Consider the following 23,913-nt stretch of genomic DNA (forward strand, 5'->3'; position numbering starts at 1 on the left):
CTGTCAAAGCAGGAAGTGATCCAGTGCTAATTCTCTCTAGGTCCATTACAACTGGTACTATTGTTGCTCCACAATTGTTGCTGCAGCTCTTCTTCGGAGGCATCTCACACCAGAAAAGTGTCCTGTTGTTGTTGAGTCGTTTAGTCGTGTCCGACTCTTCGTGACCCCATGGACCAGAGCACGCCAGGCACTCCTGTCTTCCACTGCCTCCCGCAGTTTGGTCAAACTCATGCTGGTAGCTTCAAGAACACTGACCAACCATCTCGTCCTCTGTCGTCCCCTTCTCCTTGTGCCCTCCATCTTTCCCAACACCAGGGTCTTTTCCAGGGAGTCTTCTCTTCTCATGAGGTGGCCAAAGTATTGGAGCCTCAGCTTCATGATCTGTCCTTCCAGGGAGCACTCAGGGCTGATTTCCTTCAGAATGGAGAGGTTTGAACTTCTTGCAGTCCACGGGACTCTCAAGAGTCTCCTCCAGCACCATAATTCAAAAATGCTCTATTTCTTTGCAATGCGGGAAGCCCATGGGAACGCCAGCTTCCGCCATCACTACCCTTCCAGTGTGGCATCGTGGTTAGAGCATTGGACTATGACCTGGGAGACCAAGGTTCGAATCCCCACTCAGCCAGGAAGCTCACTGGGTGCCCTTGGGCCAGTCACTATCTCTCAGCCTAACCTGCCTCACAGGGTTGTTGTGAGGATGAAATGGGGAAGAGGAGAACCATGTGCTCCATCTTGAGCTCACTGGGAGGAAAGGGGATATATAAATGTAACGTTGTGTAAATGCTTGGTTCCAGCTGGACAGCAGAACAAGCTTCCTGTGGGGAGGAAATGGTAGGGTTTCTAGTTCTTATTACCGTTGACAGATGTTGTGTGCCTTGGACAGCTGCAGAAATTCATTTGGCGGTGCTTTCTCCAGGATGGAGCTGCCTTGCAGCTGGAAATGGCACGGAACATCATCCAGAAAACTGTCGCAGCCCTGCTCTTTGGTGCAAAATTATGATTATTGATTCACTCTTTTCCTACCACTATTAGTGCAGATGACAATTGATGGAGTACCATAAAGAAAAGGCAGAAATGGTCCTCTATGTGCACACATAGCTTCATGTAAGATTCAGATCAACCTAAATTAGGCAGATGGAGACATTTCTAATATAAGCCTCTTCTCAAAACCGGCACTAATTTGACCACTGATTCAATCATCAGCTTTCCCATTTGCGACCATCTGGCCGTTTGCCAACATTGCTACCTGGATATATGATGCTCCTGATGTACACAATGAGGAACCACAGGCTTTGTACCAGTTATTCTTTGGACATACAGAGTATGCAAGAGGTAAAACACCATCCATCGAACAGATGGAGAGAAGCTGGAAGCTGGGAAAGTCAAAAACCTTTGTTCCTGATCTTGAACGTTTAGGCTACCACCTGTCTAGAATTTTTCAAACTCCAGTAAGATGTCAGTAACACTCAACCACTAAACGGGAGAAAATAATGGTACCCATTTATTGTTGCAGAGGAATGATGTGTTGCAATTTCCTTGGACAGAAATCTGCTCCAGCAAAGATTAGTTCCCATGTAGCTGATGTGGAAGGGCATCTGGAGGCAGAAACGCAACATTTAATGTGATGCCCACACAATCTGTACTGCACTTGGTGGATATGGGGATGAAAGAACACACCCCCCCAACCCAAGTCACTACTCACTTACAACCAAGTATGAGCGAAGCTGGATCAGCCTTATAATCCTGGTAGGTTCGTTGAACCAGTTTCCCATCCAATATAATGCTTAAATCTTTTTGACCGGTCAAGTGATTATGCCTCACCAGATATGGAAGCATTATCATTCATGGCTGCAACCATGCACACTACAATGTTTGCTTGCATTGTGTTTATTTTTTTAAAAAAATGCAGGAAGCCCCCATATTTATACAGTGGTACCTCAGGTTAAGTACTTAATTTGTTCCGGTCCGTTCTTAACCTGAAACTGTTCTTAACCTGAGGTACCACTTTAGCTAATGGGGCCTCTTGCTGCGCCGCCGGAGCACGATTTCTGTTCTCATCCTGAAGCAAAGTTCTTAACCCAAGATACTATTTCTGGGTTAGCAGAGTCTGTAACCTGAAGCGTATGTAACCCGAAGCGTATGTAACCCGAGGTACCACTGTAAATGTATTCTTTCCACACACACTAAAGTCTTGTAGAAACTGATGCAAAATGTTCTGGACAACATAGTGCTGCAGAATGAGCAGAAACTCACAAATTTAGCAGGGACAAAAATATCTGGAAAGATAACCTAATTATCTTCGTCACACTGTGCAGAATACTATTAAAGCCTTCTTTTAAAGAGATGATTCTTTTAACATTTCATCTTTTGCAATGATACTTTCTGTCCTTGGCTTGCAGAAGTCAATAAATATAATCAGCACAATCGCCATGCTGTCCAAGCCATGTCTTAATTAGATTCGTGGAGCCAGTTGGCGAGGCTGAAATTAGCAAAATCCCACTGAGGTGCTGGTTCAAACAAATTTGCTGCAGTCACGTAATGCCAAGGAATCCCCTGCTATACAATGGAGTATACATACACTTTATTCTGGCTCCTGCAAGTGAAATTTGGCTGCTCTGGTTGGGCTGGAATGGCTACAACATGGTTTACAGCATGCATTCATCCAAGTTTTATATGACACTAGTGATTACTAACACAGATTTTCTCTTTCCAGACAGCCATCAGCTATATTTAGTGACTCTACAGTTAAAGCAGTGACAATAATGTCTTTGTTAAAATCTCTGCAAAAAAAAAAAAAAGTATTCTTTGTCCCCTGAAAGCAGGATCTTTCTGAAGGAACGCAGTCCTATAGCTAATACAGATTCCAGATGGATGTGTTAGCTGTTTCTAAAAATGAATATGGGCAATCTTCATTTAAAACTGAAGAGGAAACCCTTGACAACAACAGCAAGAAGTCCAATATTAAAAAAAAAAAACATTGAGGCTTGAAGAGCAAAGCACAAAGTGACATTTCGTTGTGTTGTTTTTTTTAACAACCAGTTTGGGAATCAGATTCTGATGAGTCAATTAACATTTCATGTAGAATTATTGTATAATTGGCCATGGGGAAGAAAACAATGAAGGGTATAATGGTTGCTTCTCAGGTTATATCTGAAATACAGAACACGGGTTGGATCTAGACTATGTTAACTGAACTTACGTTGCATTGAAACAAGTGGTTCTTGTGCCATGATACATTTTCACGTGGACTTCAATAGGACCTAAGTGTAACCAAATGCAGCCACACAATCCTACAGTGGAGCGGGGAGGAGAGGGAGAAGCAAAAGATGGTTGAACCAGCCACCCAAAGCCCTGCTGCACTTTCACCAGCAGGGCAGAAATGAGAGCGGAGGAACACTTTTCAACTTTCCCATCCTTTCTGAAGGTAATATTTATGAAAATTTCAGGCAAGGACAGTCCAGGGCACCATAACCCCACAAACACTCATGGGGTCATATTCAGTGTGCACTTGCTTCAAAGATGGAATGAAATAGGAAATTGTGTGATATTTTGTAAATAATTTCAAAAACTGTGAACTTCATGTGCATCCCTAGTCTGGATTCAACCTCGTATAAACAATGTATGTAGTTGGGGGGAATCTAGGAATTAAGGTAGATTCATATTTTTTAATCTGACATAACCAGTCACTTCACACAAAAAGGAGAGATTTTAAATTCCTGGTGGATAGCTTAAGGCAGACATAGACCCGCCAGATGTTTTTAGACTACAATTTCCATCATCCCTGTTAGCTAGGGATAGTGGGAGTTGTAGTCCCAAAACAGCTGGAGGGCCGAGTTTGCCTATGCCTGGCTTAAGACATTCTAAGCTACAAGAGCAAAAGAGATTTCCATTTTTCTTCCATATTCCTTAGATATACGTGTGAGAACTAAATTATTAAAGATGTGGAAGAAGAAGAATTAAATTAAACTGCTTGGTAAATAACCAGAGTCAAATGATAACTCATTGTGGATGGGGTCGTTGCAGAAGAATTAAATGAATGCATGCTGGTAATTGAAAACTTAAAAGGCAGTATGTGAGACAGAGAAATAGATAGTCAAGAATCAGAAACAAATTTAAATAGTAAAGTGTACAAAACAAATTGCTAATGTGTGAGTGGGTCTGTAAAGAACAAGTATTGCTGAAGGGATGAACAACCAATAGCATACCATTCAAGAGGTGCAATGTATAGATTTCAAGTGGCATTCAATGCTGGTCCTCCTCAAAGTAGATCCATTGCAGTTAATGGACATTACTAATTTAGGTTCATTCATTTCAATGGGTCTGCTCTGAGTATGACTTTGTTAATTAGAACCCTTTAAATTGTTAGCTGTGGGAAGTGGCACTCTCTCTCTTTTTAATCTTCATTTAAATTATTGTTTTACTTTATGTTATTTGCTGTTCTCACAGTCATTTTAATTAATAACATGAAATGGGGAGAAAGTAGGGTGAAGAAGACTTTTTACTAATCATTCCTCTCTGTGTTGCATACGATGACGGGCACCAGCACAGTATGGAAAGTAGTTTCAGATTAATGAGAGATAATTATATAGGAGAAAAGTCCATTCCTGTGCACTTGCTCTTGGAGAAAAAATGTTCACCAATCCTTTGCCCCTCCCTTACAAGAGCAGCTTCTCCTTTTACAGTGGTACCTCAGGTTACAGAGGCTTCAGGTTACATACGCTTCAGGCTACAGACTCCGCTAACCCAGAAATAGTACCTCGGGTTAAGAACTTTGCTTCAGGATGAGAACAGAAATCGTGCAGCTGCAGTGGGAGGCCCCATTAGCTAAAGTGGTACCTCAGGTTAAGAACAGTTTCAGGTTAAGAACAGTTTCAGGTTCGTGACCCCATGGACCAGAGCACGCCAGGCATAGGCATGTATAATACAGAGAGAAAGATAAACAGCCTCCTCTTTTAAAACAAGGAAAATTGGAAGGTGGGATTTCCCCCTCCCCCCGACAATTGCAGGTGAAAATTGTAGCCTTCCCGGCTAAATTGAGGCAGTTGGACCTCAAGGCAGTTTCATTTTATATATTTCATTTGAAATATGTACCACTTTCCCACAAAACAGTGACCAAAATTTGGGGGCAGGGGGTGGGGAATAACATAATCAGAACCACAAATATATACCAGGTATATAAAGCTGTAAACATTGGTTAACTCACCTCCTACAGATTAGTATGTGGGTTATTACTGAGCCAGTTATAATCTGAGCTGTCCCTTATGAGAAGGTATGGCAGAACTGCTGCAATTTAAACCATCCATCTACCTCTCATCATGCAGTTGATGTGCTCAAGGTGATTGTCCAAACAATAAGGAAGTTGTTTGAGTTAACTAACGAAAACTATTACCAGCATCAAATTCTCTCTCCCAACCCTGGTTGTTACAATGTGTGATTGGTGAATGTTTTGTCTCCTGGCTGCTCTCAGAGAACTGGTTTCGTACCCCAGGGTAAGAGCCTGTTTGTGACACCTGTTCACCCCCAGGTGAAAGGTGGGAAAGCGAATTTGTGCATCGTGGGTGAGATGTGTGGGTGACTTGTTTGGCTTTTTGTTGCAGGATTGATTGATTCATAATTTGTGATTTATACAGTTTTGATTCATTTATTATATATATTGTATCTTCATTGTGTTCTTTTTCTATATTAGGAAGTGTTTCCCTTATTTGTTAATGCTTCATTGTCGTGAGCTGTATTCTGCTCAGCTTGGTTATGGCTACTTTCCTGTCCATAGCACCTTCTTGTGGATGGTGAAATTTGGATGTGAATCAATTTAAAGCGATCCAGTCCATCAAATCAAATATTTCAAACTAGTTGCCATGTTTACAGAATATGGGAAAGTGCAAGGCAGTTTATGATTTTATTTCACCTGTACCCAAACCTGCCATGATCAGGAACCCAAAAGACTGCTAAGAGGCATGAGAATCATGAATTAGACCTGCAAACCATGAACTCGGCTGTTTGAAATAAACGATACAAGCAAAGTTCTTTCCAGCTGTAGAAAGCTTTTATCGTTAAGCCCCATAATAGAGAAGTCTAGAGTCATCCATCTAGGTGAAAAGCCAACAGGAAACTAGAGAAAGACGCAAACACTGCAACCTTTTAAAAAAAATTCAAAACATGTTTGACCTTCACATCTGGATCAAGCAGCTGAGAAGGTCACCTTTATACACAGCCAGAGATGCTGCCAAGACATTTAGGAAGTGCCCGGCTATCTTTAACAAGTCAAGCAGTGTTCAGAATAGTCCTGTCTCCAATCAAAATAGAAAATGCAAATAGGGAGGAGAGGTCTAGCAAGTGGGGGGAAAAACATTATTTCTGCCTTGTGTTTCAGCTCTTGTTCTTCGCTTTCTTTCCATGGTGTCATGTTGGAAAAAAAGTTTTTGACTTAATTGCTGCATTAATCTCTCACTTCTGATGTTTTAAAAACAATATCTGTTCCACCAAAACATGCGAGTCATTCTTAATAAAATGCATAATAATAATAATAATAATAATAATAATAATAATAATAATGACATTTTCATTCTTGGATGAAAGTTAATTTTTATGTGTTTAGAAACATAAATGAGTTTCAGACATGTTTATGGGAGATCAGGTAGGTATTGGCTGAGACTATTGCTTAAGTGCAAGCAGAACCATTGGCTTTAATGTAATAATCAATCAAATGGGCAATCAACTGACCAATTCACTTTAATTCAATAAACTGAGGGTGCCACTCAACATTATTCAATTACAGAGCCATTGAACTGAAAGGTGATAATACAACAGTGCACACTAGGATCAGTTTATGCCTGGTGTAATTACACCAGCGTGAGCGGGGTTACACCAAGGATGAAGATGTTCCATTATGTCAGCGGGATCACAAATTTCTTTGTCTAAGGGTCACTGGTAGAGTCAATCACACCCTCTGGCTTCTAGAATGAATTTACACTCGCATTCATTTTCCTGTGCTTCCATAATGGGATGGGAGGTTTATGGGCAATGTCTGCAAAGAGCAGAGTTGATATTATTACCCAGCATTGCAATGTCAATTATTCTTGAATCCTGAGACCTCAGGGAAGGTATCACAGCCTTTTATTTTTATTTTTATGCCAGGCATACCTGCAACACAGCACAGAGTTTGCTGAGCTGTTTGTGTCTTAATACTTTACTAGTGTACAGAGGAAAACAGAGTCTGTGCAATTTGTTTCAATGCCAGTTCCTTATTTTCATGCATTCCCTCTTACAAATCTCGGAGATGCTCCCCGCCCCAACAGTGGGCTGTTCACTTCACTTAAAATGCAATCCTCTTCCTTGGGGTCAGTTGACACATTCGGCAGCTATTCATCCTCAAGTGCTAAGTAATCAAGTGATGAGAAGTCAAATGATGTTCACACAGGTATTCCAATATTTTAAAATCGAGAGCAACTACCTAGGGGTGGACAGACCTGTATTGTCCAGCTACATACAGGCTCTCACTGCCATGCATGTTCACATATTTCCTGATGTGGTCAGGCCAGGTGCAATGTTGCCTGAACACAATAAGGTTGTGTGGATGCAGCAGTGCATTGTATCAGGGTAGGGCTGAGACCCAGGTCAAAGTCCCCACTCAGCCATAGAGCTATACTTGGGTGACCTTAGGCCAGTTACTATCTCTCAGTCTAACCTACCTCACAGGGTTGTTCTGAAGATAAAAGTGACAAGGAAGAACCATGGAAAGGGTGAAGAACTGCATTCAAAGGATGGCTGCATTTTGGTCCACATATTGTTTTGGAAAGTATGAATGAGGTAAATTCACCTATAAACACAATCTGAATTTAATTTATGCCCCTTTTCTATCGCTTGGGGCACTTAAATCCTGGTGCCAAGACTGTAGTTGAGGCAAAAAGCACGTCTTGGATTAACTGCTGTGTCTGATGCAGGCTCCCTCTCAGAACTGCCTTTGTTTACACTTTTAATTTCGGTTTGTGCAGTCTTGACAACAAAGTCTATTCAGCCCAAAGCCTTCTTTTACTCTTAAGGCACTTTAAATTTAGTAGTGGGGTGGGGGAAGTGTGTTGAGTTACGGAATCCATCTCTGCCGCTCCAAAACAATCAGAAACAGGAAAAGGTAATCAAGAGGGAGTTTTAATGAGTTATAGACCATTGTTTACTCGAGTGGAGCGAGATACTAAAGTCTTCGGGACCTCCGTGACCCAGCACTGCCTCTTGGTGGCAAAATATTTGCTTGAAATTGCGTCAAAACAACACAATGAGTGTGTTTCCAGAGGCCAACCCCGGGTGTGTGTGTGTGGAGAGTTGAGAAGCATAATGGAAATTCCCTGAGTCGCCAAGCCCAAGTCCTTAGAAGCTCTGTGTTCTGGGTGCTTCTATTGAGAAACAACAACGAGAAGGTAAACAGCAGCTGCATTTGTACCTTAAGCTTAAAGGAGAGCAGCCAGCAGAAATGGTCATGTGCCAGAGGTCTAAAAATACTTCAAAACTTCTGTTTCTCTCGGCTGCTAGCACAAATTGTACAGAACCCCCAAATGGGTAAGAAGTTCATCCCAAAAGTAGATCATCCAGCACAAAGAGGGGAGAAGGTGTACACAGGTTCTCATTTTTGAGTGCCACCTCTTTCCTGTAACATGTGGCTAAGAATAAAAACCTGCACAGCAGGCCTGTTGTGAGACAGCCTCTGACGGCTGACAATATTTACATCAGTTTGCATGGGCTTGTTATTGTTATGAGGGGGGAAACTGCTCCATTTCCCTTATGGGGTACCCAAGAGCCCATATAGAGTCCTTTTGTAGGTTCTCTATCGGTAGGAGAAAATAACAAAGACCAACCAGAGAATATTGAGAAGCAAAGCAGTTAGTAAGCCTGATCTTTATTAAAGCTGTTGCAACCGGGTGCTCCCCCCAGACACACACACAGGAGGGGGGGGCGAGCCATGCGCAAGCCCTTATATAGACATTTTAAATTGCTCAACCTGGAGTCCAAGACCACCCCCAGAAACATCATTCATCCATCACAGAAGGGGTGTAGCTCACACCCTATTCATATCTTAAATGTGCCCTTAAGACGGGATTTGTGAAAGAGACAATGGGGAGATTTCCCATTTCCTTCAACCTTGCAGAGAAATATTTGAGGTCATTTGGGAGAGAGAAAATGGTTTCGGGACTTTTCTGTGGGTTTCAGACATGTGGTTTACATATTTGTATGTGTTTGGTACATTTATGAACTTCTAATATATATATATAGATGATAGATAGATGATGATAGATAGATAGATAGATAGATAGATAGATAGATAGATAGATAGATGATAGATATAGATAGATATAGATAGATGATAGATAGATAGATAGATAGATAGATAGATAGATAGATGATAGATAGATAGATAGATAGATGATGATGATAGATAGATAGATAGATGATAGATAGATAGATAGATAGATAGATGATAGATAGATATAGATATAGATATCTATCTATATAGAGAGAGAGATATATGAGCTTAAAATTCTTATAATATTATATACCTTCTAAAGAACGTATCATGGGAGGTGTCTAAATTTTTTTTAGAGGAAATGGCCCACAATATTGGGTTTATACTCTTCTCCAAAAAATGCAGATAGATTCATCACTGAGCAACTCTGAGCAGAGCAGAGTCAGAGACACTATAGCTATTACCTGTGACAACTATGGTCACTTTTTCATTGGAGGCCATGTGGCCTACAGTGGCTGGGGACTCTGGCAGTAGCAGGATACAGGTGCCTTACTCTTGGTACTACTTGTTAGCTTGGCAGAAGAGGGAGATGTTCACCTTTTTCTCTCCTGTGCTTCATGCCATCCAGGCAGGTGGCCAGAGGGTAGAGGGGCCAATGCCTTCAATCTGCAGGGTTGTCAGAGGACTCTGTGAAGGAACATAACATGTGACTAGTTGATTAATTAATGACAAGGATGAGAAAAAATATTGCTCCTATGAAGACATCAAGAAAACCATAGTCTGGTAGCACAGCAGGTGGCAAAACCATAACTATTCAGTTCTCTCGAAAGATCTCTCTTATCTGACCTCTCTCCCGCCATTAATAATTGTTTGCAACCAGTAAAACTGGTTAATACCTGAAATGTCTCGGTTCTTCCTCAACCTTCAGTCAACTGTCAGAACCTTAGTTCAGGGAGTTTCCTTCTTGATGGTTCTGTTGTCCTAACTTGCAAGTCATGGGCTAATCAGAAGGCAGACTGTATGTGTGGCTTGTCACACAACCTGCTTGCACACATCATAGCTGTCAACTTTTCCCTTTTCTTGTGAGGAATCCTATTTGGAATAAGGGAATTTCCCTTAAAAAAGGGAAAATGTTGACAGCTATGGCTCACATGCCAAGGCTCAGGAATCACTCCAAGCAAGAGCCACTCAGTAGCTGGGATTGTAGAACACAATTCACAGGTTAATAAATGGGAAGCAGGTGAACAGTGAACAAGTATTCTGTGAAGGCAGGATAATGAGCAGAGTAAAATGCAATTAGTGCCACTTTCAATTTAGGGCTTGTACTAACACATTATCACCAATCAAAGCAGCATGACTGGGGGGAAATAAGTTTGGATGTGATAAATGCAATGGATTCAGACAGTCAGACTCATGAGTTCTCAGCTTTGGAATTATGTTTTCACACTGGACTACAAAGAGTTAACTACAAGTAAATACTATCTGTTAATTCTGGTGGAAGTGGAAGACAATAGGTCAAGTGGCAAAGGGAAGACACATGTACACACTGTGAATTATTTGCACAGGAAAAGATCTTTTCTCACGGCATCTGCTGCATAAACTTGAAATGTTAGCCTCTGCTTTACTACAGCATGTTAAGTTGTTCATACACAGTACAGTCCACATTCTGATAATCCCAAATTTCTTGTCGCCAGAACGTTTTGTTTTATTTTCAATGTTCTTGAGTCATTTGTGTGCAATCTTCAGTGTGCCCAGAGACCCATAAATATATAGTAATGCTACTAGGATTGTGTTTATCTTCAGTGGATATGCCTTATGAAGATCCTGAAGGAAGGTATTAGTAGTAGTAGTAGTAAACCATTAAGAGAAGAGGAGGTTAAGGGGTGATATGATAGCCATGTTCAAATATATAAAAGGATGTCACATACAGGAGGGAGAAAGGTTGTTTTCTGCTGCTCCAGAGAAGCGGACACGGAGCAATGGTTCCAAACTACAAGAAAAAAGATTCCACCTAAACATTAGGAAGAACTTCCTGACAGTAAGAGCTGTTTGACAGTGGAATTTGCTGCCAAGGAGTGTGGTGGAGTCTCCTTCTTTGGAGGTCTTTAAGCAGAGGCTTGACAACCATATGTCAGGAGTGCTCTGATGGTGTTTCCTGCTTGGCAGGGGGTTGGACTCGATGGCCCTTGTGGTCTCTTCCAACTCTATGATTCTATGATTCTATGATTCTATGATTCTATGAAATTTAATAAACGACCATCTTTGTTTATTAAATTTAATGGTTTTTAAAATCAAAATTGCAAGCAAAACATGGCTATAAAAATAAACAAGTTCAAGCACAACACCTGTGAAAATAAATTTATATGGTTGATATTCAGCTGAGTTTTACACAAAGTAAACCCATGGAATCAATGGCTCTTAACTTGGTCATGTTCATTCATTTCAGTGGGTTTACTCTGAGTAAAGCTTAGCTGAATGCCACCCTAGATGTTTGCATCCTTAAGATCTGGTTAAATGTTAGCATATTTGATTACCTTTATCGTGTACATCTGGTTTAGTTGTAGATAATGACAAATAATAATAATTTTGCACGTACATGCATACAAAGGTAGAATGATGGATATCAATAAACCAATATCCATCTATCTGCTTATGCATAAACAATTGATATTCCAAGGCAGGGATGGGGAACCTGTGGCTCTCCTGATATTATTGGACTCCAGCCCCCATCAGCAAACATGACCAAAGGTTAGTGATGACAGGAGTTGGGAGTCCAACAACATCAGGAGGGCAAAGGCTCTCCATCCCTGTTCTAGGCTTCCACCCACAAATGTAGGCATCCACACAGCAGTTGTGGAAGATTCCAAATGATGGCATTAAATAGCGCTCCCTCCCCGTCTGCCCAGCAGTGGCTCCCTGTGATTGCAAGGACCAGAACTGGCATTAATAAGCCTCCCTTCTTGAAATTCCACATACTTTCTATAGGAAACAGTGAGTGTGTATGAATATGAATTCTGCATTCAGTTTCATGAGTACAGTGGTAGCTTGGTTCTCAAACGCCTTGGTTCTCAAACACCGAAAACCCAGAAGTAAGTGTTCTGGTTTTCAAATGTTTTTCGGAAGCCGAGCATCCGATATGGCTGTCAGATATTGTTTCCAGGGCACCTGCACCACTCGGAAGTTGTACCTTGGTTTTTAAACATTTCAGAAGTCAAATGGACTTCCAGAACTGATTAAGTTTGGCGCTTTATTTTATATTTTTGTTTTTGAGGCTTTTTCAATTAATTTGTTTTTGTGACTGTGTGGAACCCAGTTCAGCTACTGATTGATTGATTGATTGATTGATTGTGTGACTGCGGAAATGGATAAAAGCCCCCCATCCAAACAATGACTATCATCAGCGCAGGTAAAAAAATAATAATAATTTTAATTTTTATCATCTACAACACTGTCTTATTTATTTTATAGTACAGTACATTGATTATTGCTTTCATTTTATGGATCAATGGTCTCATTAGATAGTAAAATTCATCTTAAATTGCTGTTTTGGGGGTTGTTTTTAAAAGTCTGGAACGTATTAATTCATTTTGCATTATTTTCTATGGGAAAACGCACCTTGGTTTTGGAATGCTTTGGTTTTGGAATGGACTTCCGGAACAGATTAAGTTTGAGAACCAAGGCATCACTGTGTTTAAATGGATTCTCCTGAAAGTCCATGAGTTTGCAATGCCACAAGAGAGAGCAAGATTTTACCTGCTAAGTATAAACACATCACATGGAGCTGCTTTTACATTGCATATCCTATGAACCAGCTGGCCTTCAAGGAAATTTCCAGGACGGGAGAGTAGTTTTGTTTTTAAGAAGTCAGAAAACAACCAATCTAGTTTCCTTTCATTGCACAGGGAGAAAACATGTTTTGCCTTGTCTTATAATCAGTAAGCAAATTGGACTGGGGAAAAATATCATTAAGGGACTCGGCGCCATACCCCTACACTTTCCTATGTCCTATGAAAAATAAAATAAAATAAGGAAGAGGAAGGCTATTGCAGGCTGGAAAACATGTTTTGCTTTGAAAATCTTGCCATAGGAATATTTATAAGTTGTTACAAAAACACCAAAACCATAAAGGAGAAAAGGAAAACAAGTATGCCCACGTTTCCCAAAACATCGGATATTTGCCATTTTCGCAGCAAAAACATGTTTTGGATTTGCTCGGTTTTTTCATCTATTTTCCTCTTGCTAAAGGTTATGGAAGCTATTTTTCTGCTTCCCAGTTCTGTTATCAGGTAGCTGAGACCCTATTAATACTACAATGCATCAGTTCTTTTTATCTAACCAGCACAGTAGCTATCCAGAGAGGAAGCCTCTATTGAACTATTGACATCCATTGCAGTAGCTAAATTGTTTCTTAACTTTTGGTCAACCAACCAATCCAAACTGCTGGTAGAGCCATGGACACGATGTGAATTAAGGCCACATGACTGGTTTCCCCGACATATCTACAACCAGGAAGAAAGACAGTTGTGTTGTACAAATGCCTGGTTGGGATCCATGTGTGCTTGGCCACAACAAGTGAATGGGCTGACTAGCGCACAGAACCCCAAACAATCTATCAAGAAAACATCAACATTGGCAGTTTGATAGCACACTATTAAGACAGTCTCCAGCTCAAGTAACTCACTGCTATCTAGGGCACACGGGGGGGGGGGGGGGGGGAGAATCACTATAAAAAAGTCAGAAATTAAATGGTTATGACAAAAGAAAAAAATGCTATGGAAAATCACAATTTTATTTTTTTTGCTCTCCAGCACCATCTGGTGTTGCATGTTTATTAATGTGGCTGAGTCCAGGGATTCCAATAAGCCAGTTGCACAAGACAATATCCCTTTCTTCTTAGGTAGAGATGCTATGCAACCGTATTGGTAGTGAGACTAGCTGTCTGCTTTCCATGAAATATATGAAAGTGGGGGTCTGTTGGCCCTATGTATAGCATTGCAACACTGGTATTTCTCATCACTTCTTAAGCTTGATCAAAGTCACAATCCATGAGTTGTGGCTCAACCTATCTAATAGGTGCATGCCATAAAAGCTTATTCCTTCTCCCTGACTACTGAGGATCACTGGGGCAATGCATATGAAGCAACATCACTTTTATTTTGCATCTGAGTGTAGAAGCATGATGCTTGGTTGGGGTTTGGGGGAGGCTTCTGTGAAACACCATGTTTGATGGACATCATCCCCACCTGTTTGCAACAGCAAGCTGGGAGTGTTAAAAAGTTTTTATCCCACCACCAGTTTTCCCCCAGCAGAACCAAATCATCATATATCAGATACATTTAGAGGGAACAGGGGATGAAACTGTGTCTCCCAGTCTGAACATTTGCAAAATTCAAGCTGCCAGGATTTGGAGCATAGATCTGGATGCAACAGCGACAGAATGAAAGCTCTGAGCATCAAATATAATCCTGTTTTCTGAATTAACAACTGACAGATGTTTTTGAGTTTGCTGTTTTTGAATAAAACTAAATGGAGTGAATTTAAATATTCTTTCGGAGCATGAAGTGAGCTCTTTAATAACCCAGGTGACTCAGAAAGAGAGAAATTGGCTAGAAACTAATTATACTGTAGCAAGAACTACTCCACTGTAACCCTCAAAGCTAAGATAAATGCATCTGCTGTGATCATGATGGAAAGCAGATTTTGATGAAGCATTCCTTCAGGTAAAGCCAAACTGTGGAATTACAAAAAATGAGAGGCATGACTATATTAACACAAAGACAGATAGTTTTCCTTGGCTTTAATCTCTAACCTGAACTTCCGAGGGCAGATTCTAATAACTTCTGGGTTAGATTAGAATCATAGAATCGTAGAATTGTAGAGTTGGAAGGGATCACGAGAGTCATCTCGTCCAACCCTCTGCAATCGAGGAATCTTTTGCCCAGTATGTGGCTTGAACCCTTGACCCTGAGATTAAAAATATAATGCCCAAAGCAAATTCTGTATTACTGTAATATGGTTTAATACTTCCTGCATTTTAGAGGTGGCTGAAACCCATTTTACTTTATGTATTATTGCATCAAATGCACATCTGCCTATTATCTCACATTGGTCATTAGTTCCTACATTGCTGTTGGGTAACAATGACATCACAAGTCATAGCTTCCTGATTCTCTAAAAGAAAGCAGACACCATTATTGCTTGTATCCATGGAACACCTTCTGCAGTCAACCTCACTGGAGCACCCATGTTAGATTACATCTGTTCCCAGTGCTGTCCAGTAGGTGGCAATGATGCCCATTTATGATGACTAATTCATTACTTTACAGCCTGCAAGATGTGCAGTTCACAGATCTAGATTTATAGCCTGGGCAATCCTCCAGAATTAAAGATTCATTGGAGTTACACGTTAATGTTATTGCTACACCTATAGCTTGTACAATCTAAATGGAAGTCAGGTCGCTGTAAGTGGACACTGGCAGTTAGCAATGTTGGCAGCCAATTCTACAGTTATTAATTTTAAAATGCAACCAACTTAAGATTCCTCAATGTCAATCATTGCTGAAAGCCACTGATGTTCTTACATATTGCATTTCAGTTTGAAATCGGGTATTCAGAAGAGCACAACTACGGACCATAGGTTCTAAAGAACTAAGGAGGAATGTGTTTCCCCTTGATCTAAACAGGAGAACCACAGTCCAGCACAGTCCAGTCTAACCACTTGTTAAGCCCACTGATGTTTCTGATAAATGTCTCAGTGACATTTGATTTTCCATCAGTTTAGCTCTTCGGTTTTCTTCTGCTTTGCTCTGTGTATCGTTTGTTGCCATATCAATGCAAAACCCAGGTATAAACGCCACTTCTTTCCTCACCTTCTCACCCTGCAGGAAAGATTTGCCTTCTTTCTTTGCCCATGTCTCAGTGAAGCAGGTGCACTTCCTGACTTCCCTTTCCCAATTTCCTTGATGCAGCCAAGAAGCTACATGGCCTCAAGCAGCATCCCATATGTAGGCATAAAATCTGAACCCTGCACACTGCTCATTTGGGCCAGGCATACTTCTTCTGGCCCATGTTGTTGCTGTTGTTGTTGTTTAGTCATTTAGTCGTGTCCGACTCTTCGTGACCCCATGGACCAGAGCACGCCAGGCACTCCTGTCTTCCACTGCCTCCCGCAGTTTGGTCAGATTCATGTTTGTAGCTTTGAGAACACTGTCCAACCATCTTGTCCTCTGTCGTCCCCTTCTCCTTCTTTCCCATCATCAGGGTCTTTTCCAGGGAGTCTTCTCTTCTGATGAGGTGGCCAAAGTATTGAAGCCTCAGCTTCATGATCTGTCCTTCCTGTGAGCACTCTGGGCTCATTTCCTTAAGAATGGAGAGGTTTGATCTTCTTGCAGTCCATGGGACTCTCAAGAGTCTCCTCCAGCACCATAATTCAAAAGCATCAATTCTTCGGTGATCAGCCTTCTTTATGGTCCAGCTTTCACTTCCATACATCACTACTGGTCTTCTGGCCCATAGATGGTGGCAAAGTCCAAAACTGCCCTGGAGTGTCATTGCTGCTCATCCATACAGCGTGCGTTTTTCAACAGGACATCCATTTAATTTTGTATCCCCACCACCATTCGGGTGCCGCTAGTCATGCAGAAGTGTACTTTCTTAAAGTGTGACTGGGGTTGCACAGGGAGGAAAGAATACAAATTTGGATGAAAGAATGCAAATGCACTGTAAATGTTTCCTAAAGAGCGTGGGAGGAATTCAACATTGTGCTCTTCTGAATCTTCCATCAGTGGAAGCATTTCAGCTTGCCAGATGGAACAGTATCCCCTCCTCCCTGCATACACTGTTCTGGGGTTCTCTTGACACCCCCCCAGCCATATTTTTTTGGAGGTGCAGCATGCATGCAGGGGAAAGAGAAGGAGGAAAGCCCCATTATACAAGCGGAAACCCTTCCACTGGCAGGACACTTTAGCTGAATCCCACCTCCCATATCAAAGCAGTCACAAACTCTCCTTACTATTGACTCTTGGTGACGTTGACATAGGATAGCAAAACCAGCTCTGTGTTTCTGTTCCCACTGCCAATTTGCTGCCTTAAGGGTCCATTATTCTGAAATTACCGCTTTCCTCGAGACTTTGGAGAGTACTTCGCTCTGCAGGAGAGAATAAACTCTTTCTGAACATGAAAAGCAGGGATAGGACGACTTAAATCTCCCAGCCAGGGCTGCCATGCCCAGCATTTTAATGGCTTTGGCAAAAAAGAGATTAGCTAAGTGGTAAAACAGATAAAAAGAAACCACTGTATCGGCCAGCTAGAGCTATTTAGAGAGATAGCATTAAAGCCTCCTCTTCTTATTCTGGCTTCTGCCCAATGCTTTTTCTCTACTAGGACTGAAAGCAATGAATGAAGATTGATAATCATCCATTTGTCCTTATTTGCCGAATATTTTGCAAAATTTGCAGCCTTTAGAGTTCTGCAGTATTAAAACAAACAGATGTTTTGCATTTCCGCAAATATGAAAAGGGCTTTCTAGATTGACATTAACATTTTTTTAAAAAAACAAACAAACCACAGACTTTTCTCCAGCCAGCCGATAGCACGCTGTTCTTCAACATCTGCCCCATGGGCCTAATGAGGTCTGCCAAGCCTCAGAGGTTGGTCCGGAAAGCTATTCTTAGTGAGCCACCCCCCCCCCTTTATTCTGCCTCATATGATGCCTGGGGCTGGAACAGGTCGGTGCCAAGAGCCCCCCACCCCACCCCAAGGGACACTGGGCCATGGCCCAGATGGTTTGAGGGACCAGTGACTACCCTCTCCTCTATGACCCCAACCAAATGTTCTGGGTGAGCAAAGACTGGCAATTCAAAAGGAAGCTATTCATAAGGCAATGTGAATGCAGGGGGCCATTGCAGCTTCCTGATTGGCTGTAGTTTGGATGGGGACCTCGTCACCCTTCCCTACAATGGATGGTGGAAGCTGTTCACTCTTCACTGAGGCAATGGAAGGGATCATACACTGTAGATTCATACAATTGTGGAGTTGGAAGAGGCCACAAGGGTCATCTAGTCCGACCCCCTGCAATGCAGGAATCTTTTGCCTAATTTGCTAAGCAGACATGTCAGCAATCCTACTGTTAAGGATTGGAAAGCTTGGAAATGCATAACACGCTATTTGATAGGCACTATGCACTACAGACTGAGATTTAACAATCAGAAGTCTGGAGGTCTTGAGATATTTGCTGATGCAAGTTTTGGAAGTCACACTACAGACAGGAAAAGCACGTCTGGAGTTTGCTACACGTACAACCAGGGTCTATTTGATTAGTCATGCAAGAAGCAAACAACAGTAAGCTTAAGTTCTTGTGAAGCTGAACTGAATGCACTGTCTTATTCACTTGTGGATTGTGAATGGTTGTTACAACTGATGGTCCTGGTGACAGTCATCTTGCAATCTTTTCCCCATAAAGTGATGAGGGCTGAAAGGATTGTGCTGCAGCACCGGGAGATGTATGTTGCCCTTGCTAAGTACGGGAGCCCACAGTTTATTAGGTACAATTTATTAATTGGCATATGAAAAGAGAGCTAAGTCTTCAACACTTCAGGACATCAATAATTAGGGGTTAGGGTGGTCATCTCGTCTTCTGGTAAATAGAAACACTCACAGAAATTAAATGGCCTTTATCAATATTGCTTGATTAAATTGCCCCCTCCCCTTACACCCAGTGTCCAACGTACTTCTGGCTTTAGATGATAATGCCAATAAATTTTAAAATAAAGGAACAGAGAGAAGGTTATCTGCATGCGCACATGTCCAGATGACACAATCTAAGGCAGTGCTGGGGACTATCTGGCTCGTGGCCCTAATTTGGCCCGTGGTGCCATTTCCCCCCAACATAATCCTCCTACCCCACACCTGATGCCATATGTTTATTGAGAGTTGCTCCCAGCCAATCAACAGGCATCTTTCTCTGAATCAAGGGACTTCAGTTCTGCTAGAATTTGAATGGTATGCCTTAGGAGTAGCTGAGGAACTATGAATGGCTGGAAGTTGAGATGGTGCGTTCTCTGTGCAGAATAGAACAATTTGCTGGTGCTCAAGAGGTTTATAAGGGAGGGCTGGCATTGGTCCCATAAAATTTTCTCCATTTACTCTGCATGACTTGGTCAACGTTTACACGAATTAATTAATTATCAGTGCCAAGAGCAATTTGGTGAGGAGGGGGTGGCAAAACATCGGTGTTATCAAGTGCAGTAAGGAGGGAGTCGACATTCTTATAACATTTCACACCCTTCCTCAGTAGCTTCCCCACTTAACAGTCATGCACTGGGCAGTGATGTGACTCAACCCATTATTAACTCAATACAAACCAGTGATTTTTAAGGTGTAGCTGATAACAAACAAATAGGGCAGGATGCAATGGCAGGAAACCCATTACTGTCCAAAACTGAATTTAAAGTTGCACATTTAAAATCCAAGTTAAACAAAACCAACCCTTAAGACCAAAGGGACCTTTAATGAGCGTTTAAAGTTTTCTTTTACAATGTGTCTTCTTTGCATGACATGTTTTGGCCAACATTGCTGTGAGATGTTATTAGGTGGGTATTGAAGAGTGCCACTGTATAGGGGAAGCAACAGATGGGAAGAAAGCATAGTGAGTAAGTTTCAAGGTGAAAGGATAATAGAGTTAGTTCCCAGAGCTGTCCCAGTGGTGGGGTAGTCAATGGTATGAGTGAGCAGGGGCCCCAAAATTCAGCTTTTTAAAAATCTCTCCACTTCAATCTGTGTTTTGGGTTTGAACTGTTTTGTATAAAACAAAGCTCTCTTTCCCCATTAACCATAATGGGGAATCTAAAAAGGACTATACCTCCCTCCTCACCTTTTAGCCAAAGTGGATGAAATTTGCAAGCACAGGACCTCCTCCAGAATGTGCTAAGCCTACCAAATTGCAAACAAATGGGTCCAGGAGCTTTTTGTGGGGCAAGTAAATGGGATTCACTTCCCTCCATAATCCCTTATGAAGAGGGAAGAACAGGGATTTCTCTCTCCCTCTCTCACCTTAAAATAATTAAAATGTGGCATGTATTCTTGCTTGCACATTTTTTGGGTGGCTGATTGCATCCTCTGATAGCCCTGCGTCTGATAAGCCAGTCTGCATCTGAAATAATTAAGGCAACTCGAACCTTGCTATCACTGGATCCTGCCATTAGTTACAATGGAATGTTGATATCAGGCTTGCTCCCTATGTACAGCCAGTGGTGGCCCCTGGATGAGAATGTCTCCACATTGCTACCCATTTGCATGTACAGCTGTTCCCAACAGGTTATATAGATTTTAACCATAATTTCTTAAGGCTTCTTGTTTTATGTCGTACAGACAGGTGCACTGACAAAGCAAATCTCAGAGTCCAGTCCTAGGTATGTTTACTTATAAGTAAGCCCATGTGAGTTCAATAGGACCTGCTCTCAGTGTTAATGGGATTTCAGGCTGAGATGGACAGAAGGAACTTGACTCCCAGAAAGAAATGCATAGGTGTTGCTACTACTGAATGCCAATGGAACATCCGTTGCCGCAAACAAGTACGAGGTGTCCATTGGCTAACCAGAACACAGAAAAGGAAGGGGTATGTGCTGGAACAAATGACATCATCATGACTGGTTTGGAAGTACAGAGAGATGCTGGAAAAGCCATTGGCTGGTCAGAACACAGGAAGGAAAGGGATGGGTGCTGCTGGTACCAGCGACATCATCAGTACCAACAGATTGATCATTGTTGGGAAGTTAATGTGAAGTGTTAGACAGGTCACTGGCAGGACAAGGAACAAATTCTGAGAATAGTTTCCCTTCAGAGTGAAAATAAAACATAACTATACCAAGAGGAAACCAAGAGAGTTAAGTTGTCAGTTTAGTGCGTATCTTAATTAAATTTTGATTTGTTTTTGTTTTTTAAGATTTGAAACACTAGGTATTTGTTACAGAATAAATATGGCTACACACTGACAGGTTGATGTGGAGCACCTAACCTAAGATATTTTCATCACTGTCAGTTCCAAGAATATACAGGATGTGAGAAAAGGGCTCTGCATACCCATTTCTTCCCTCATGATTATATCAGTGCTGTCAGGGCTGCTGTTGCATGGCAAGCTTTGTCGTTTTGGATCCTGGTCAGATTATACCTGTTTTTCAGGTGCATTATCAGCAATGTCCAAATATGCTTCTGACAATATTTTGGACATGCCTGGAAGATGTTTGCCTATTCATTGATAATACACAGTCATGCCCTGTCTTGTATGTCCTCTACCCCTGATGCAGATGGGGAAGAAATTCAGCTCAGTCTGCATTTAAAGCTAAAACTACCCAATTCAGATTTTCCAAACCAATGTGAGAACTAAAACACAACCATCTTTCAAAATTCGCGTTTCTCTGAATTTTGCAATGCAGATCTCCAACATGAACTAAAACGTATATACTAGGGTAACGTGTGCATAAAAGTGCATATATTGGTGAAAATAACATACAAAATGCATTATTGTACTGTATATTAGGGGAAACTGCTTTGCAAAAAATGTATACATTAGGCAAAATTGCATACAAATGTGCATATATTAGGGAAAATTCATATTAAAATGCTTATGCATTTTCATGAGGACTTTAAAAAAACCCACCACCTCACGTGGTGATGTGAAGAACTGAATTTAAGATTAGTAAAATAAGAAGCTGAGAGAAACCTAAGTTGACTAATTTGCCCTTGCCTACCCACTGCCATCCCTCACAATTTTGTTTACTCTCAGTGCTTTTAACACGTATCCAAAACAGATTGGCTATGCGGTATGGATATGCTATTTTGCTCCCTTTATGATACCCAATTGGCTAGGATCATCCATGTGCCTCATTCAGAAGAATTCCCCACTTTTTCAGAGATACCATCATGTCACCACATTTGAGTCTGGCATCATTCCCATTCTGGAATAATCATGTTCCTCATATGATCTCCGTTTCACTGGGATCAGCATTGTGACTAATTAAGGTAGGATATAGAAGTAGTAAGAAAGAGGGGGGAATAGCAGCAGAACAGCAACATCTAGAGGAAGCACCAAACATGATGGGAGGAAAATGTAAGCTCCTTGGGACATGCATCTGTCTGCAATGTGCCATGCACACAGATAATGTTTTATTTCTGTGGGGTGAAAGGACATGGAGGTTTCATAAACTAGAACAAAAGTACATTTCAACACCTTTGACTTCTAAATAGCTGCTAGCAAATAAAAGTGAACTAGGACCGCAAAAAACAACTGGCGAGTACACAAAAAAAGCTATTCAATCCTTCAAGATAGGAATGCCATGTAATTTATCGCCTTCCCATTGTATCTGTTATGGCACCCCAGTGGTTAACAGGAGCTCTCTTTGTCCAGAGGTTGCCAAGGAAACTGTTCCTGTACTTCAGGAAGCAGGGGGAGCAGTTTCCTGTTTTCAAGAAGGCTTAAGGGCTGTTTTTCTCCAATCAGAAAGCAGATTTGTGAACTGGAAATGGAGAACACAGCTGCCAAGGGCATATTAAGTGATGTTTCTTTCTTCTTTCTTTGCTCACTCTATCTTTAAACTTTTGTAATAAATAATCACAGCATTTGCAACACCTAAATCAGGAGGCATATGTGGGTTACACAGTGGTTAAGGGAAGGACAGTGACTACAAAACAACAGCAACACAAGGCAGAGACACAGCTGAACATCATGTGGAAGTGGGATCCCCCCCCCTCCATCTTCCACAGATGTAACTCACACAGAAATGTATCACACCCAGGGAAGTCAGAGTAAGGCTGACACAAATAGACTTTATCTTCTGCAGCTCAACATGACACTGTGATGGTGAACTGCTTTCCTATGCATTTCTTCTGATTTTCCTTTCACTGAGGCTCCTTTTTCATTATTGCTCCCTCCCGTTTTTTGACCAGCGTTTCACGGTTTAAAAAGAAATCATTTGTCCCCCTTAATCACTCCTGTTTTTCCTTTGGACAAAACAAGATATGGGGTCCTGCCTCCCACATTTTTCATGCCGCCCAAAACTCAGATTGACGGGGCAGTAATGGACTCAAAAGCTTATCCAGGAAGAAATGGGAAATCAGTAAATGAAATATTCAAGATGTTGTGTTCTGGTGCCATATAGCTTCCTTTTGTTCTTTTTTAGAGGCTGGTTTATGTTTTAACTTTGAGCAGCATTTGATGCAGACGTCCAAAAAGTCTAATCAGCAGTGTGGGAGAGTGTTGTTCAAGAACTGTAGACCTATTTGTAATGAGGCAGACGTCATCTTAAACTACTCAATCAGCAAAAGTAAGCACATGTTTCAAAGAAAAGCTATTAATGATGAAGACTGGTGAAGGCTTTAGACGTTCATTAAAATGGTAAATGTGTTATACTGATGTGACAGTGGTTTTAAAAAGTGAGCGCTAGTTCTGTTAAATGGAAGAGAGCCAAGGAAAACTATTTTAAACATTTGTTGAATTAAAGCCCAGTAGCAGAGCTTCCATACTGATGTCAATAGGACTGCCAGCAGGGCAATCTTATGCATATCTATTCATAAGTAAGCCCCATTGCATTCAGTGAGGTTTACTCCAAAAAACGGCCTAGGATTGCAGCCTCAGAAAGTTAAACATAAATAATTTGTCACCATTTAATAGGATTTACTTACATTTT

The 23,913-nt window shown here is 41.3% G+C and overlaps 1 long non-coding RNA gene across 1 annotated transcript in view; it reads right to left on the reverse strand.

The window, feature by feature from the left end:
* Nucleotides 1–12,482: 12,482 nt before the first annotated feature.
* Nucleotides 12,483–23,913, reverse strand: part of LOC307209504 — a 197,411-nt gene continuing 185,980 nt past the window's right edge. Inside the window, exon 2 of the long non-coding RNA XR_013835623.1 lies at nucleotides 12,483–12,799. This is a non-coding gene — a long non-coding RNA (uncharacterized lncRNA). The remainder of the gene's footprint in view (nucleotides 12,800–23,913) is intronic.

The sequence above is a fragment of the Podarcis cretensis genome (genome assembly GCF_951804945.1).
Source record: "Podarcis cretensis genome assembly, chromosome: 2".
NCBI classification, from domain to species: domain Eukaryota; kingdom Metazoa; phylum Chordata; class Lepidosauria; order Squamata; family Lacertidae; genus Podarcis; species Podarcis cretensis.